General features: G+C 32.2%; 1 protein-coding gene across 1 annotated transcript in view; it reads left to right on the top strand.

Moving 5' to 3' along the window:
• The first annotated feature begins 323 nt into the window (after positions 1-323).
• Positions 324-6080, top strand: part of LOC134280738 (uncharacterized) — a 31541-nt gene continuing 25784 nt past the window's right edge. Inside the window, exon 1 of the mRNA XM_062763201.1 lies at positions 324-450. The gene's annotated coding sequence lies outside the window, so the exon portion shown is untranslated. The remainder of the gene's footprint in view (positions 451-6080) is intronic.

Here is a 6080-nt window from a genome sequence, read left to right as displayed (position 1 = left end):
AACATTTTGGCATAAAAGCAGTTTTCAGCATAAAAATCGGTTCTCGGCATAAAACAAGCATTTTATAATAAAATAAAGATTTGACTTAAGCTTAAGATGTTTCATGATCCTAGGACCAGATGGCTCCTAAAACACAGAATATCAGCTTACAAGCGTTTCTCTAGAACTTGCTTCGTTACATAAAACCAGAGACATATTAACATTTTTGTCTCTAATGAAACTCGAATAGGATGCATCAACAACAGCAAAACGCAGTTATCTACTAAAGCGTCCGTTTTTATCCGGACAACTCCTTTAATTTTTTTATGTATTTGGTCCGTGTTCACGCATGTGCGCCATATTGGTTTTTACAGCCGATTTTACCCCCCAAGAAAGGTATTTTGTTAATGCAAAGATGGTAAATATATAGTGAAGGACGTCCATTTTATACCCAAGAAGATAACACTACAGGTACGGATTTTCAGAAAAAAATTATTGCCATGTTTGCTAAAATTGCATTCTAGTGATTCTACACGTACAATAGTAAGAAAGGGTAGGGGAATCGCGTTTGCCTTTCTCTCCCAACTTGAAGAATGTAAATTCGATTTCATGGAGAGATATAATAACGCGCTTACAAATATAGTAGACTTCTTTAAATGTTTTTTTAAAATCAATTTCTGATCTCATGAAACAAGCTATGTGCAAGGGGTTTGAAACAAAGTGAGTTGAGTAATCATATTTGGGCGCTGTCACGTGGTTTTCGGAGTTAACGTAGTCAAATTAACATTGTTGCAGGGTTGCAAATAATATTTTTAAACCGTAGGGACCATGTAATTGTCCTAGTTTTCAAGGCTTTTTACTGGCCCTGTCCTCATTTATTTCTGCATATGTTCAGAAAAAAAATCTTTATCATTAGTTCAGTTTAGAGTAGAAGAGGATTTACCGGAGAACTTTGATTTTTCAAAAATATGGTTACCCAAACAGTAATTAAGTAATTAAGAATGCATTGAGGTCTATACCAAGAACAAGCAAATTTTTTTAAAGTAAAGATTTAATTACAATGAACATCATAAAATGCTACGACGGAAACATGTGTATAATTATTAAGGATAGAAAAATGATTAAAAAATAATTTTTCACCAGATAGCAGACCTGTTTACTCTTATGATTTCACCGTATTTTGTGCGGATTTTTAGTTTAAAATACGTCTCACGATTTGCTATTATCGGAAATATGTTCGTTTGGAATTAGCAGTTAGTTTTCGTTATGATCTATCTTCGTTTCACGCTTTTGCATCGCTAAAAAAGAGAAAGATTTCAAACTCTTAAGTGATGTCGGGTTGCCAAAATGCTGTGGTATTATAAAATGACAAAGAACATGTTTTAAACCAAGTTTTTGTAATCAGAAAAGCAGTTGTTCTCTTCTGAAATATGTAACATCAGTGGAAAGTTAAATCTTACTAGCAAATGCCAAATCTCATGGATAAATCTAATCAAAAATACTGAGAGACGACGATATGGGTAAACAGGTCTGAGATAAATTTTTTTGAGAATGAATTTTATTGATTAAAAGGCTAAAAGCAAAGGGTGATAACTCTTCAAGGACAGGTTGAGGTAAAAAATTAGGACATATTCCACTTTTACATAATATGACTAAAACATGAAGATCATGTCTCCATATATTGAGTATTCAGCCAATATATATCTGTTATGCATTCAGTTTCATTGAATCTGAGGCTGTTATGGATCAGATACCTTAAAGGAGATAGTCACATTCTCAACCTAAAAAAAGAGAGCAAAATGCAGTATGGATTACATGCCTGTAAAGTAATTTTACTGCATGACACAGCAGAGAACCAGAAGCTCAAGATTTCTGAGTCAAATGACTAAAAGCTTTTAGTGGTCAAAAATCTTAAATCTTTTAATAATTTTTTAAATATTTGATAGAGTAGAAGACTCAAAGAGAAAGTCACTAATTAGGAAATCTTTACATACTGTATTTTTCATGCTTTAAAAGTGAGCGAGTTGAAAAAAAAAATCATAAATGATTCCCTATCATCAAAAACAAAGAAACAGTTTTTATTCATTTGTCATAGTATAGAACTGGTATAGTTAATTATTTCTTGGATGGACAAACAGCCAACAGAAGCCAATGCCTGATTTTACATACAGGTAGGGCAAAAGGTTGCAGATAAGGTGTTTCATTTAGTAAACATCAAGAGCTACAGTATTCCAAGATTTTAGAAGAGTATTGTCTGACTTTCTTTGAGATCACAGGCATGTTTATATCTTTCTTTTTTTTTTTTAATTTTAATGAACAAAACCAAAAAAAAATTTGTCATTTTAATTCCCTTTTTTAAATTCATTAACATCTTATGATTTGATCATTGTTCAAAATTTTGATATTGATTAAGTAGATGATATCACATAACAATATATCTTTAGAATACAGTCAAACCTTAGTATCTCAAACTGATTTCTCAAATACCATACCGAAGTGTCACTGTGATTTGGAAGTCCCAAATCTGTATGCTGAATCCTTAGGTACATATATCTTGAAGTTCTTCACAGTCCAGTTGAGTTTGAAATAACAAAGTTTGACTCTATTTCAGTAAGTTTGGGAACATTTCATATAATTTCTTCTCTAATGAAGTCAGTGCAGAAAGTTCAGATTTACAACTTAAAATTTACAGTGAATAAAACCAAATCATTACAGATTACATTAGTTAAAGATAACTTAGTATTCATTCTAAGTAAACCAAATTTTTACACAAATCCATAATACTTAACTTCTGATGCAAGCATGCTTTAATGGAAAGTTTTGCTACTATTTTCTTGGAAAATAAAACAACACCTAAAGGCTTTGATAATGCTAAAAAATAAATATTAAAAATTTCTTATGATTCCTGATTATGTAATGCAAAAGAAATGATCAATGAATATAATATCATATAATAAATAAAGTAGAAAAACTGTGATAAAAGTAAATCATTAAAGTAGAAAAGATTAATACATATTTAATTCATAATTTATGTTCATATTGATTACATATAATATGAACATTGCAAATGTTTGGGAAAAAGACAGTTCTGTCTTAAAGAGTGAAAACAAGTCTACTTACTCTACTAGTCTGATTCTTTGCACTTTTCATTTGTAACTTCCATCTACAAGCAAAGACAATCTCGTACTCTGTAGTGTTAAATAATTCATATGTCTTATATTAAGTAAAACAAACTCTTCAACTTTCAGATCCTTTTTCAGAGTAGGATCAGGTTAATTCAGCCCCCCCTTTTTTTTTTGAAAGAAAGGAAAGAAGTCACTTGTAGTGATACTAAAAATAGCACAATTTTTTTTAAATACTTGTCCTAGTCCATCCACCAATGAAATTGGTGGATTAGACAAAATTCTGGATTAGTAAACAATTTAAACAAAGTTAGTGAGAGGGACTACATCCAATTTATTTAGACAAGATTTCGGAATACTTTCAACATCAGGATTGGATAAATTTTGCTGTAAATGCTTTTAAAAACAAGGATAAGTTGTCATGTAAATTTGGTGTTTACTACCATCTGTTAATTTCAGAATTTACTTATTAATATGACTATACATTATGTTTACGAGGGGTGATCAAAAAGTTCCCGAACTATCTCTATAATTACAAAACTACAATTCAGATCAGAATGAAATTTGGCAAGCATTATCTAATATAATCTAGTATATAATAATTTGTACACGTGAAGACAAAAGAATTACCAGAAATTTAGTCATTAATTGGATTCATTGTTCTAGAGAAGGAAGGGGAGATATTTAAAAATGATGCTTGTTATGTTGTCCGGTGAAATCAAGCTGGGGAAGAGATGTATTGAATATCTTAACAATAACTTCATTATTAAATCCCTAAAATATCATTTACTTTAGACTTTAAAATATCAGATATGATAAAAAGGAGGCACCCATACTTTATCCATATTGAACAAGCATTCTGAGAGTATTGCATAAGCAAATTTACAGATCAAGTTTTAATTTCATTAAATTAAATTTAATTTAATGAAATTAAAACTTGATCTGTAACTCATCAAGATAAACTCACATACCAAAAATCAGCTCAATATCTGGTAAGCGTTTAGAAAACCAAGTGGGTAAGACAGACGGACAGACAGACTCAGAGAAAACCTATAGTCCCCTCCGGTTTCACCGGTAGGGGACTAATAAACGTTGCTCCAAAGACAGAGGATTCGGGGTTATGACGGCCACCATGCTCATTCTGGAAAAGGATTTTCTTATCCACCCAATGCCATACTGTGTCGAGATTGGCCATTTCTGACAGAATGACTGTTTTTGTTATTAAAAATAACTAGCATGTTAAGACATATTAAGAGTCAGAAAAATCTTTTAGAACGCTATGGAGTTTGTCACATGACCGACTAGATCACTTGATACGCGCATGGGCAGAATGGTTGCAGATGCCTGGTAAAATTGGAGAGGACTACTTTAAAAAAAAAATCAACACTGAAACCCTATATCATTTCTTTTATGGAAGTTATTCAATTAGTTTGTGAACTTTTTGATTACCCCTTGTATATGATCATCTTCGCTAGCCAAGGGTTTCCGATCCGATACCTACTCTACAACCCTTGGCGGATTTGGCTGAAAATTTTAGAACTCGCGCAAACGAATTTGATTGGCTGCGAAGTCCCAGTCTACGCACGGTTTTCACTAATCGACGATTTTCGGCTGAATTAAAGTCTGTTAGTGTGTTATACAAAAGAAGAGTATTATTTACAAGGGATGATAGTTAGGACGTGATGTATGCTAAGAAAAACAAGGGAGTAATTTATTTGAATTTTTTTCTTTTGATTATATATGTTTTCAAGGATTATTTAATGGACCACTTAAGTCCGTGTTCCGCATTTTAGGTGGATCAATTTAAGCCAATCAAATGTCACGGCTCATTGATAATAATTGATACATCAACATGTAGAAAGTGTTGTCAAACTCTTGATAAAAAATCCATGAAGAACGATATTTTTTACCACTTTTGAGGTGTGCCCACAGCTGTATGAGGTTGTTGGGTTATATTCCACATCAAATTGCATGGAGGTCGCCATATTGTTTCAAACGTCATATTGATTTACGTATGTTACAGCGATTTTCATTGGACAAATATTAAAGAGATTCAAGGGACTTAACTCAATTACGGCGATAGGTGGCGCAATTAAAGTTCTCGTTTGATAGGACTAAATCTGCCAAGGGTTGTAGAGTAGATTTCGGATCGGAAACCCTTGGCTAGCGAAGATGCTTAAGTCCGTGTTCCGCATTTTAGGTGGATCAATTTAAGCCAATCAAATGTCACGGCTCATTGATAATAATTGATACATCAACATGTAGAAAGTGTTGTCAAACTCTTGATAAAAAATCCATGAAGAACGATATTTTTTACCACTTTTGAGGTGTGCCCACAGCTGTATGAGGTTGTTGGGTTATATTCCACATCAAATTGCATGGAGGTTATTGTTTCAAACGTCATATTGATTTACGTATGTTACAGCGATTTTCATACAAATATTAAAGGGATTCAAGGGACTTAACTCAATTACGGCGATAGGTGGCGCAATTAAAGTTCTCGTTTGATAGGACTAAATCTGCCAAGGGTTGTAGAGTAGATTTCGGATCGGAAACCCTTGGCTAGCGAAGATGGTATATGATGTGATTCACATAAAGCCTGTTCAAAGCTTGTGTTAAAATGATTTACTTTTTTTAATGAAGATTTTTTATATATCTATATATATATACAGCTGATAAAATTGAAACATTTTATCATACACTAACATTAAAAAAATAAGGCTATAATTGCTGTTTTGAAAAAAAAAAATAGATGAATAAAGTATTTCAAGACCACAGTAATGTTAAAATATAAACAGTCATGAAATAAGTCAAGTGTATAAATCTGTCAGAGCATTTTAAAAACGAGTGCGTTCTTTACTGGACATTTAGATGGGAGAAGAATTGCAGGTAGAAGATGTGTGATTAAGGTGAAATTATTTCAGGTTTACAAAGTTAAACCAAATGCATTATTCATGTATAAATCTGATCACAGTACAC

Source organism: Saccostrea cucullata, unplaced genomic scaffold, assembly GCF_032062105.1.
Source record: "Saccostrea cucullata isolate Sc308-1 unplaced genomic scaffold, CSIRO_AGI_Scuc_v1 ctg105, whole genome shotgun sequence".
NCBI classification, from domain to species: Eukaryota; Metazoa; Mollusca; class Bivalvia; order Ostreida; family Ostreidae; genus Saccostrea; species Saccostrea cuccullata.
Note: the sequence above shows the minus strand (reverse complement) of the source record. Positions and strands in the feature narration are given on the sequence as shown.